The sequence below is a fragment of the Chrysemys picta genome, chromosome 16, assembly GCF_011386835.1.
Source record: "Chrysemys picta bellii isolate R12L10 chromosome 16, ASM1138683v2, whole genome shotgun sequence".
In the NCBI taxonomy this organism is placed as follows: Eukaryota; Metazoa; Chordata; order Testudines; family Emydidae; genus Chrysemys; species Chrysemys picta.
The window spans coordinates 2,005,351-2,018,342 of record NC_088806.1 but is presented as its reverse complement, the minus strand read 5'-3'; positions in this window follow the sequence as shown (position 1 = coordinate 2,018,342).

Genomic DNA, 12,992 nt, shown 5'->3' with positions numbered 1-12,992 from the left:
AAAACAGGGCTCGAGAAGGGTGTAAAACCCCGGGGAAAACTAATCACCATTCTCCCCAGTTCAAGAGGAGGGAAGGATTTAAAAATAAACCTGACTCTTCTAAAGGAGTTCAAGGGGGCCTGGAGGGTAGGAACTCACATCCCAGGACGGAACAGGTTACATGCTATCACTGTGGTATCCTGGGCCACATGAGACCAGACTGCCCGACACTGAAGGGCAGCCCAAAACCAGCAACCCCAAATGCCACGGCCAATGCTAACCCTGTTGTTGTAAACTCACAGGCAAGCCACACAGAGCCCAGCATTGGTGCCCTGTGTGCAAATGCTGTTTTGTGGTCTCTGAAGAATTTGACCTTAAAACTCACATTAAAGCTAAATATGGGGGAAATAACGCAGAGTTTATTAGCAGTGCAGAAGTGAATGGAGTGAGGTGTATGGCATGGAGGGACACCGCAGCAGATATTACTCTGGTTAAAGCAAGTCTTGTCAGGGAGGAAGATTATTTGCCAGGTGAAGATGTAACTGTTGTAGCCTTATCTAAGTATTTTGTCAGGGTGCCTTTGGCTAAAATCCACCTGAAATGGAAGGGATTGGGGGGCACCATGGTTGTGGGAGTAAAAGACACAGTCCCTAAGGATATTATGATTGGAAATGATATTAAAGCTATGGTCAGTCAAGTGAACACAAACCAGGCACAAGAGAGGATTGATCCTAAGGTTGTGCCTATGGAGGGTTTCTCCAAAAGTTTGTTTTTGGAAAGTAGCTGTTTGGCTGTGAATGAAGTTTCTGAATGTCTGTCTAATGTCTCAGAAGTAAATCTGGAATTAGATCAAGCGAAGGGAGAGGAGAACAAGGAGATTTTGGATGAGCCTAGGCAGTCTTGTGAGCTGATGGCTTTATCTAGTCAGCAGTTTGGGAAGGCAAGGAGAGTGGAAGATGAGTGTCCCTATACCTTATCTGTTTCCTGTGCGAAGAATAGCGACAGTGAAGGAAATGTGCCTGTGTCGGTCAGGGGTGTTGACTTGCCTATGGAGGAAGCTACCCCAGTCTCCAGGCAGTTGTCTGTGAACAGCCCGGTGTGCTGGGACAAGGGAAATGAAATCCCAGACAGTATGTCTAGTAAAGGAAAATGCGTCTCCAACTCTTCTTTGTCTGTGGAGCAGACAGAAGGTGCCTTTCAGCCTGTGATGGTTGAGAATAGTGCAGTTGTCTCAGAGTTGGTTCTGGATTCAACTAAAGCCCAGGAAGGGAATGGTCCTAAGTCTGTGTCTGCTGGGGAGGATGGCACCGTAACTAGGTTGCATCCAGTTAGTGTCTTAGCAAAATCCCAGAGACCAGACAATTCTGGTGCTTGTATTTTGCCTGTTGCTCGTGTGTGGTTGGAGAAGGGTGTAACAACTCTGTCTGATCAGGGTGATACCCTAGCCAGGGCACAAGGAGAGCAGAAAGGTAATTTGGTGGTGGTACCTACGGACAGTTTAACAACTTGTAGCAAAAAGGAAAAAATTCCTAAGCTTACGTGTGGCAAAGGAAAGGAGAATGCTTCTGACCTTTCATCTAGTGAGTCTATGGGTTTGCCTGAAAGGGGATTGTGTAGAAATCTGCCAGATGGGCCAAAGGTGATCCTGAATGTAAGTAAGACCCAGACAAAGTCTGTTGTTGCTCAGACAAGTGTTCCTTTAGAGCAAGCCCTGGGTGAAGAGGGTAAGGGCAGAATTTCTGTGAGGGGTGATTTGCTGCTTAGAAAAGCTCCAGGAAAAAGGACAGGTTTCAGAGTAGCAGCCGTGTTAGTCTGTATCCGCAAAAAGAACAGGAAAAGCATAAGCTTTCGTGGACTACAGCCCACTTCTGCATCCGAAGAAGTGGGCTGTAGTCCACGAAAGCTTATGCTCTAATAAATGTGTTAGTCTCTAAGGTGCCACAAGTCCTCCTGTTCTTTTTGCAGGAAAAAGGAATCGTCGTGGTAATCGGTGCAAGCAGTTCCCTGCAACGGAAGGGTGTGAGCGTGATTTAATCAAGGAAGTTTCAGTTCCTAGCAGCCAAAAATTGTCTGTGGTGAATGGATCCACTGACTTCCCTTTCGAAAGATGCAGTGTGGGGAGCTTTGAGAAGGTCTCAGAGGAAGTAAAAGTTGTTAAGGAATTGAGGCAGCCCTATAACCAAGTGGCTGTGTGGGGCCAACTTGTTGGGGAGACAATGGGGTTGGAACAGGAATGTCTCCTTTCTGATTCTTTAAATGAGCAGTTTGTGCTTCAGGGTTTGAGGACAGATTTGGTTACTGGTGTGTCAGAGCAGAGTAGTTTTATGGCTAAATGCTTGAGGATGCCGGGGAGAGCAAGCCGACTCTCACCCGCAGACTCTTTGGATTTGCCAACCTCACCGGCCGCTACCGGTGCCGAGAGCGAGCCAGGAAGACTTTGCCCACTCGCAAGGGGGAAGGGACCCATATCTCCCCGCCCCAGCCCTGAACCCACCCAACCCCATTGGCCACCGCCGATAACGAGAGTGAGCCGAGGGGACCCTGCCCACCCGCAAGGGGGAAGGGACCTATTAACACCCCCCCCCCCCTGCAGGGCTTCTTTCCCCTGAATCCCAAACCTACCCAACGTAACTGAATCCCACCTCATGAGGGTTGCCCCATCACCATCACCCAACCCACCTACTTGTACCTATGGCTATTTGTACCCCATGTGTGGATGATTGACCCTCACCGACTATCAACTGTGTCTTGATCTCGCCCACCCCCCCATTGGGGACACTACAGCCTGTATGTATTATGTGTGCTGCCAACCGCAACGTAACAACATCCCCCCCATACTCTGTATGTTCCCCCCAATGACTGACAACTGACTCCTCAAATTGTTTGTACCATTTTTATTTTTTAAATATTCTCTAATAAAATTTAAATCTCTTTAAGACAGAGTCCAGCCTTGGAAATGAGCAGTTACGAATATGAAAACTGGTGGACTGGCTCTGGTCTGGGGTAGTGCAAATTACTTGTCTGGCTGGGAGGGGAAGGACTTGCTAATAGCTGTTAGCACAGAGGGCCCACCCCATCAGCCAGTGAATTCTGTTAAGCAAGAGAAATCAGGGTTTGATCCTGCAGGACAAGGAGGAAAGAGAAAACTGAATTTTGCAAAGGGAAGAAGACGGTTACTCACCGTTGTAACTGTTGTTCTTCGAGATGTGTTGCTCATATCCATTCCATTAGGTGTGTGCGCGCCGCGTGCACGATCGTCGGAAGATTTTCTACCCTAGCAACACCGGCGGGTCGGCTGTGGAGCCCCCTAGAGTGGCGCCTTCATGGCGCTGAATATATACCCCAGCCGACCCGGCGCCCCCTCAGTTCCTTCTTGCCGGCTACTCCGACAGTGGGGACGGGGGGCGGGTTTGGAATGGATATGAGCAACACATCTCGAAGAACAACAGTTACAACGGTGAGTAACCGTCTTTTCTTCTTCGAGTGCTTGCTCATATCCATTCCATTAGGTGACTCCCAAGCCCAACTTAGGTGGTGGGGTCGGAGTGAGACATTGCTGTGTGCAAAACCGCTGATCCAAAGGCAGCATCGTCCCTGGACTGCTGCACTAGTGCATAGTGTTCTGTAAGCGTGTGGACTGACGACCAAACCGCAGCTCTACAAATGTCCTGGATTGGAACTTGCGCCAGGAAAGCCGTCGAGGAAGCTTGGGCCCTCGTGGAGTGAGCGGTGATGTGCGGTGCTGAGACACCTGCCAGGTCATAGCAAGTCCGGATGCAAGACGTAATCCAGGAGGATAGGCGTTGTGAGGAGACCGGTGAGCCTTTCATTCGGTCGGCCACTGCAACGAAGAGTTGCGTCGTCTTTCTAAAGTGCCTTGTGCGGTCAATATAGAAAGCCAGGGCCCTGCGTACGTCCAGAGAATGCAAACGTTGATCCTGGCGAGTAGCATGTGGTTTAGGATGAAAGACCGGGAGAAATATATCCTGGTTGATATGAAAAGGAGAAACCACCTTAGGGAGAAAAGCAGGATGTGGGCGAAGCTGCACTTTATCCTTATGGAAAACTGTGTAAGGGGGCTCGGATGTAAGCGCCCTGAGTTCAGAAACGCGCCTTGCTGAGGTGATGGCTACGAGGAAGGCTGTCTTCCAGGATAGGTACAGAAGTGAACAGGTGGCCAGTGGCTCGAATGGAGGACCTGTGAGCTTGGAGAGAACCAGGTTGAGGTCCCACGTCGGAACGGGCTGACGTTGTTGTGGGTACATCCGGTCTAAGCCCTTAAGGAATCTAACGACCATCGGGTTAGAAAATACCGAGGACGCGAGTTCTCCTGGGTGAAAGGCCGATATAGCGGCCAGGTGAACTCTAATTGAAGATATCGCCAACCCTTGCTGTTTTAGGGAGAGGAGATATTCCAATATGAGAGGAATAGGTGCGTGCAACGGGGACGTGGCTCGTTGTTCGCACCAACAGGAGAACCGCTTCCACTTGGCCAGGTACGTGGTCCGTGTTGAGGGCTTCCTACTGCTCAGCAGAATCTGTTGGACAGAGTGCGAGCACTGCTGCTCTGCCTGGGTGAACCATGGAGCAGCCACGCCGTGAGGTGGAGTGATTGCAGGTCGGGGTGACGCAGGCGGCCGTGGTCCTGAGAGATGAGATCCGGGCATAATGGAAGCGGGATCGGTGTCTGAACCGAGAGCTCCAACAGTGTGGTGTACCAATTTTGTCTCGGCCACGCTGGGGCGATCAGAATCACCTGTGCCTGGTCTCTGCGCAATTTGAGCAGTACCTTGTGGACCAGAGGAAACGGAGGGAAGGCATAGAACAGGTGGTCTTTCCAGGGAAGGAGGAACGCATCCGAGAGGGAGCCCGGAGCTCGACCTTGCAGGGAGCAGAACACGTGGCACTTCCTGTTGTCTCGAGATGCAAACAGGTCTATCTGGGGAAACCCCCACTTCTGGAAAACGGAATGTATGATGTCCGGACGGATAGACCACTCGTGCGTTTGAAAGGACCTGCTGAGTCGGTCCGCCAGAGTGTTCTGGACTCCAGGGAGGAACGATGCCGTGAGATGGATTGAGTGGGCGATGCAGAAGTCCCACAGGCGAATGGCCTCTTGGCATAGAATTGACGAACGTGCTCCTCCTTGCTTGTTGATGTAAAACATGGCGGTGGTGTTGTCGATGAGAACTAACACACAGCGGCCACGTAGGAGATTGAGAAATGCCTGGCACGCCAGGCGCACCGCCATCAGTTCCCGAACATTGATGTGCAGGGCTAGCTGGGATGCAGTCCACAGGCCCTGGGTATGGTGTTCGTTGAGATGGGCGCCCCAACCCAGAGATGAAGCGTCTGTGACCAGGTGCAGAGAGGGTTGTGGGGCGTGAAATGGCATCCCCTCGCAAACCACCTTGTGGTCTAGCCACCATGTGAGGGAGGTCAGGACTGAGTTCGGGACCGTGACCACCATGTTCAGGCTGTCCCGATGTGGGCGGTATATCGATGACACCCAGGTCTGGAGTGGGCGAAGCCGAAGTCTGGCATGCCTGGTTACGTACGTGCAGGAAGCCATGTGACCCAGCAGGGTGAGGCACGACCTCACCGTGGTAGTTGGGAAGGCCTTGAGTCCTTGAATGAGGCTCGTGATGGTGCAAAAGCGATTGTCTGGCAGGATGGCTTGTGCACGTCTGGAGTCTAGAACTGCGCCGATGAATTCTATTCTCTGGGTAGGTTCTAGAGTGGATTTGTCCTTGTTGAGTAGGATGCCCAACTCGTTGAATGTGTGCACTATTATGTGGACGTGAGCTCGAACTTGCTCTTTGGTGCGACCGCGTACCAGCCAGTCGTCTAGGTACGGGAACACCTGTATCCCTTGCCGACGAAGGTACGCTGCCACGACAGCCATACATTTCGTGAACACTCTTGGGGCCGAGGATAGGCCGAAGGGAAGGACTGCAAATTGGTAGTGCACCCTGCTTACCACGAATCGCAGGAAGCGTCTGTGAGGCGGGTAAATTGCGATGTGAAAGTATGCGTCTTTCATGTCGAGGGCGGCGAACCAGTCTCCAGGATCGAGGGAAGGGATAATGGCCCCCAGAGAGACCATGCGGAACTTCAACTTTACTACGAATTTGTTGAGTCCGCGCAAGTCCAAGATGGGTCGCAGACCTCCTTTGGACTTGGGAATGAGGAAGTAACGGGAATAGAATCCCCTGCCCCTTAACTCCACTGGAACCTCCTCTATGGCCCCCATAGCAAGGAGCGTGGAAACCTCCTGTATAAGAAGTTGCTCGTGAGAAGGGTCCCTGAAGAGGGACGGGGAAGGGGGGGAGGAGGGGGGGATTGAAGAAAACTGGATAGCGTATCCCCTGTCCACCGTGCGAAGGACCCAACGGTCCGAGGTTATAAGGGACCAGGCATGGTGGAAATGGGAAAGGCGATCCCGAAAGGAGGGGGCTGGATCCTGGGGGATGACTGGGGCGCCGTCCTCGACCGCACCTTCAAAAGTTCTGCCTGGGGCCTGAAGGTGGTCTAGGTGGCCCCTGGTTCTGACCGGGTTGAGGGCCGGTCCACCTTCTTCTACCACCTCGTCCTCGCCTCCGGGTCGAGTCCTGTCTCTGACGAGGCGGGGGGGGGGTAGAAGCGCTGAGGCTGCGGTCTAAATGGCCTGCGCTGAGGGCCCACAACATGCATCCCCAAGGAACGCATGATCGTCCTGGAGTCCTTGAGGCTCTGCAGGCGAGAGTCCGTCTTTTCTGAAAACAACCCTTGTCCTTCGAAGGGTAGATCCTGCAGGGTTTGCTGCAGTTCCTGAGGCAAACCCGAAACCTGGAGCCAGGAGATCCTCCGCATAGCGATACCTGAGGCCAGGGTTCTCGCAGCAGAGTCCGCTATGTCTAAGGAGGCCTGTAAGGAGGTCCGAGCCACCTTCTTACCCTCCTCTACCAGGGCTCCAAACTCCTCCCTGGACTCTTGGGGAACCAACTCCTTGAACTTCCCCATAGAGTTCCAGGAGTTAAAGCTATAGCGGCTCAAGAGCGCCTGCTGGTTAGCCGCTCTAAGTTGCAGCCCTCCGGCTGAGTAAACTTTACGGCCGAATAAATCGAGGCGCTTAGCCTCCTTTGATTTGGGCGCTGCGGCCTGCTGACCGTGGCGCTCCCTTGCGTTCACTGATGCCACCACCAGTGAACACGGCTGGGGGTGGGTATACAAGTACCCGTAGTCTTTGGACGGGACAAAGTATTTCCTTTCCACCCCTCTCGCTGTGGGTGGGATAGAGGCAGGAGTCTGCCATATCGTAGATACATTGGCTTGTATCGTGCGGATCAGGGGTAACGCCACCCTCGATGGGGCATCCGCTCCGAGGATATTCACGATGGGGTCGTGCACCTCCACTATCTCCTCCGCCTGCAGGTCCATATTACGGGCCACCCTACGCAGGAGATCCTGGTGAGCCCGAAGATCTATTGGAGGTGGACCTGTGCACGATGTGCCCGCCACTGCCTCATCCGGAGAAGAAGAGGAAGATGCCTCCGGTGGAACAGGATCCAAGGGATGGTCCTGGTCTCCCTGTTCCTGGGCCGGAGCATCACCTGCGCTTGGGTCCAGGGCGTCAGGTGGTGCGGACACGGAAGCCTCCATGCCCCCTGGCGGAGGCCGAGAGATGGTGGACTCCGGGGCCCTTCTAACGGAGTGGCCCGAGCGAGAGGTCGAAGCAATTGGAGCCCCTTGCGCCTGATGGTACGCCCACGGGGTCCAAAACGACCAGTGAGATGGGCCAGGAGAATGGTCCTCTGTTATGTCCTGCCAATGGCCCAAGTCCTGTTCCTCGGCTTGCCCCTGAGGGGGGTATGCCGATCTCGAGAGGTCCTCCGAGGAGCGAGACACCGATCTCGATGGCCACGGCGGTGCCGAGAGCGTCAAGACGATTCCCGTGGGCTGCGGTGCCGCACGGTGCCGGTCCGGAGATGATCTATCTCTACGCGGTGCCGGCGATCGGTGCCGGGACCGCGACCGGTGCCGATGACCTCGTCGGTGCCGGGAGTCGGATCTGGACCTCGACGAGGACCTGGAGTATGCCCGGTGCCGGGAGCGGCCTCTCGACGTCGAGCGTCGACCGTAGCGGTGCCGAGAACTACGTCTCGACGTTGATCGGTGCCGACGATCATAGCGGTGCCGAGACGTAGAGCGGTGCCGCGAAGAAGATCTTGGCCGCGAGTACGACCGGTGCCGAGGTGATATCCGGCGCCGGGACTGCGAGCGGCGTGGGGACCTGCTTCGGGACCTGGACCGGTGTCGCGGTTCCAGCCCTTGCGATGGAGGGCGCATCAAGGCAGGTTTCCCCCTTGACTGGACCGGGCGAGTCAACGGTGCCGTCGGTGCCGGTGGTTGGGGCGGTGCCGGCTCCGTGAGAGCTATTAAGTCTCTCGCCGCCGCGAAGGTCTCTGGAGTCGACGGGAGGCACTGTATCACCGCCGGTCTCGGTGGAGACGCTATCTGCACCGGACTCAACGGCCTCGGAGCCGGAGTCGACGGTGCTGGAGGCACCTGTTTCCGGTGCTCCACCGGCGGACGCAGCTCTACCCCCGGCACTGGGGGAGCCGGCGTCTTCGGCACGGAGGTCCCCGTCTTATGGGCTTTTTTATGCCCTGGGGATAATGACCGGCGCCGAGGCACTTGCTGTGCTTGCGGTGCCGACGAGGTCCGGTGCCGGGGAGGCTTGTCCGACGCCACTCGCGTGGTCGGCATGGCCGGTGCCGCCGGGGCACTGCGCACCGAGGCGCTAGGTGCCGGGGCCTGGCTTGTAGATGGAGCGTCCGGACTAAGTGCCGCCTCCATCAGGAGTTGCCGGAGCCGAAAGTCCCGCTCCTTCTTGGTCCTTGGTCTGAAGGCCTTACAGATCTTGCACTTATCTGTTTGATGGGACTCTCCCAGGCACTTCAGACAGGAGTCGTGCGGGTCGCTCGTGGGCATAGGCTTAGCGCAGGAGGCGCACTGCTTGAAGCCGAGAGCGTTGGGCATGAGCCCGGCCCCGCGGCCGGGGGAGAAAGGGGGAGACGACCCCCTTAATCCCCTGAACTACTATAACAACTAGAACAACTTTTAAAAACTATTTAACTATTGAACTATAAACACTAGAACTACAACTATAACTATAACTGCGAATGACTAACTAAGCTAGGGAGAGTGGAGAACAGCTAAGCAGCGCTCCACAGTTCCAACGACCGTCAGGGGCGGTAAGAAGGAACTGAGGGGGCGCCGGGTCGGCTGGGGTATATATTCAGCGCCATGAAGGCGCCACTCTAGGGGGCTCCACAGCCGACCTGCCGGTGTTGCTAGGGTAGAAAATCTTCCGACGATCGTGCACGCGGCGCGCACACACCTAATGGAATGGATATGAGCAAGCACTCGAAGAAGAACCACAGGTTAACCCTAAAATGCCCAAACCCCGATGGTATTGAGCCAAAGGTGTGGCATGACAAACATGACTGTAGATGGACACTTGCAATGAACTTGTTGTTATTGCTAATGGTAAATTTTGTAATGAATGTGTTGCTATTGCCACGAACTGTAAAAATGTACAATGTGCCTAATCTTTTGGAGAATCCCTTGAACATGTTAAAAGGAATACATGAAAACAAGCGTTATGTTAAAAGGCCTTGTTACACTGGGGTTTCACAGTTCATGCCTATAAACAATATGGGAACTTTCCACAGGGGAAAAGACATTCCAGACCTAATGTGCTGTATGAAAAGGGAAACTGAGTCACACTACCATATTGCTTTCATGGCTAAATGCCAACATTCCTGTACTATGAAGAACATTAATATCTGCATTTATTCGATGTTAATTGGGTTCCAAACATTTGCCCGAGCTGGTATGGATAAAGTAGTGGTTTTCTTTAGCTCTGGGCAAGATCACATGAGACATACAGGAACGATGCTGCCAGAGCAGATCCAATCCACTATTGTTCTAACTAAGTTTTCCCTTGAGTTTGTAAAGAGATTGTCATGTTATTGAACATGACTTTGATGAACCATTTCTGTTCTACACGGATACGGCTCCTAACCCAACACTAACTGTAGTGAGACAGAACCCAGGATGGGGAGCTCTTGGGATGCAGTCAGTGATGTTTGTGACATCCCTTCCTGCATCAATTTTGCGTTGGGGGTGTGACGTTATTGATATAAACTGGGACCATATAGATCATTGTTGCAACCAAGGTCCTGTAGTGGCACCAAATCTTGTATAAAGGGGGTCAAATGGGGTGTCTAAGACAAGGTTATGGTTTACTGGTTATGATTATGCTGTCTGTATGTGTGTATCAGTGATGTAGTTGAAGTTATGAATATTGGCTCTGTACTGTCTGTATGGCAAACTTCTGCTATGCTTCCGGGTGACATCCCAGAGAAGCTGGGATTAGCTCTGCCTAGCCTGCTTGATGGCCCATTAAGGACCATCAGCTATACAATGGACCCATTGAGAGAAGGCAAATATGCCTTGTAACTCAGCAAAGTATGCAGGGACTGGCCCATGTGACTCCAGGCTCCATTTTGCTGTAATTTTCCACAGTAAGAACAAAGAGGTGTTCTTACACCTGGAAAGGACTATAAAAGGCTGATTCCTGATCTCCATCTGGTCTTCAATCCTGCTTCTTATCTCTGGAGGGACTTTGCTACAAGCTGAAGCTCTGAACAAAGGACTGAGGACCCATCCCAGCGGGGGATGTGTTCCAGAGACTTGATTTGAACCTGCAGTTTATTCCATCGCTGCTGCAAGCCTGAACCAAGAACTTTGCCATTACTGTATGTAATTGATTCCATTTAACCAATTCTAACTCTCATCTCTATCTTTTTCCTTTTATGAATAAACCTTTAGATTTTAGATTCTAAAGGATTGGCAACAGCGTGATTTGTGGGTAAGATCTGATTTGTATATTGACCTGGGTCTGGGGCTTGGTCCTTGGGGATCAGAAGAACCTTTTTTCTTTTACTGGGGTCTTGGTTTTCATAACCATTTGTCCCCATAACGTGTGGCACTGGTGGTGATACTGGGAAACTGGAGTGTCTGAGGGAATTGCTTGTGTGACTTGTGGTTAGCCAGTGGGGTGAGACCGAAGTCCTCTTAGTCTGGCTGGTTTGGTTTGCCTTAGAGGTGGAAAAAACCCCAGCCTTGGGCTGTAACTGCCCTGTTTGAGCAATTTGTCCTGAGTTGGCACTCTCAGTTGGGTTCCGCCAGAACCGCATTGTCACAGGGCTGATGGATTAGAGCGGGGAGATTCGGAGCCAGGACTCCTGGGTTCTCTCCCCAGCTCTGGGAGGGGAGTGGGGGCTGGTGGGTTACAGCAGGGGGGGGCTGGGAGCCAGGACTCCTGGGTTCTCTCCCCGGCTCTGTGAGGGGAGTGGGGGCTGGTGGGTTAGAGCAGGGGGGGCTGGGAGCCAGGACTCCAGGGTTCTCCCCACGGCTCTGGGAAGGGAGTGGGGGCTGGTGGGTTAGAGCGGGGGGGCTGGGAGCCAGGACTCCTGGGTTCTCTCCCTGGCTCCGGGAGGGGAGTGGGGGCTGGTGGGTCAGAGCAGGGGGGGCTGGGAGCCAGGACTCCTGGGTTCTCTCCCCGGCTCTGGGAGGGGAGTGGGGGCTGGTGGGTCAGAGCAGGGGGGGCTGGGAGCCAGGACTCCTGGGTTCTCTCCCCGGTTCTGGCGAGGCCATCTGGCCCCCAGCTGCACCCTCCCCAGCATCTTTTCCCTCCTCCAAGGGACGATGATGAGTTTGTGAACCCCCCCGCTATGGTGGCCTACCTGAGCCAGACGCCCAACGCCTCCCACATCATCCACAGCTACATTCGGAACCATTTGGCCGTGATGAGAAGCACGAAATATCGCCTGTCCTCCACCCTGTTCCCCCAGGACACGTACCCCGACTTCCCCTCCGGGGGCGGGTTCCTCATGCCCAGGGCCAGCGTTCCGGTCCTCGCCACGGCCTCCTAGCGCATCCCTGTCTACTTTGGCTTCCTGGTGCTGGCTGTCGGGCTGCGGTACCGGCACGACGACCGATTCCGGGTGTACGGCGTGCGGGACGAGCAGTGTCTGTACGCGGAGGCCTTCGTGATGCATGGGGTGTCGCTGGGCAGGGTGGAGGAGGTGTGGAGAGGGTTGTACAAGGAGCGACAGTGTAACATGACGGGGCCTCTCCCCTCTTAGGGGTGCAGGGAATGGGGCAGGCGCCTGTCCCCTCTGGGGGGTGCCGGCTCCCATCTGGCCCCAGGGCGGGCACTGGCTGGCTCGGGGGGCAGGGAATGGGGCAGGGGCCTGTCCCCTCTAGGGGGCACCAGCTCCCATCTGGCCCCAGGGCGGGCACTGGCTGGCTCGGGGGGCAGGGAATGGGGCAGGGGCCTGTCCCCTCTGGGGAGTGCCGGCTCCCATCCGGCCCCGGGGCGGGGACTGGCTGGCTCGGGGGCGGGGGGGGGGGGGGGGGGGGCAGGGGCCTGTCCCCTCTAAGGGGTGCCGGCTCCCACCCGGCCCTAGGGCAGAGACTGGCTGGTTTAGGGGGGTGGGGAATGGGGCACGGGGGCTTTTGCCAACTATCTGGACTAAATTTGATTACTTGTGCTCTACTTTTGACTAGTTATTGTCGGGGTTCAGAGTTTGCTGGGGCGGGGGGAGAGTGTCTCATAATTCTGGGAATTAAGCACAGGGCCCCCGTATCTCCCACTCCACTGGGTCACCCCACTGCTGGCAGCCATCATTAGGTTTCAGAGTTAACACTCCCAAACTAACAGACTCATCCGTGTGACTAGAGCTCCGTGCCTCGGTGTGCAAAGGCAATGCCAGTAGGTGGCGCTGCTGCGCATGCAGCCTGGTGCCTTGAGTGTGTAGGACCCACAAAAATGGCTGCCTACTGGAAACAGGGAGGTGGGGAGCCGAGGAGGGCTCCATTGCGAAGCCCCCAATTGCTGCACAGCTGTGGCAAAGGGAAGCGGAGTCAAAGTAGAAACATGGCGCTGTTCACTCTAGTCC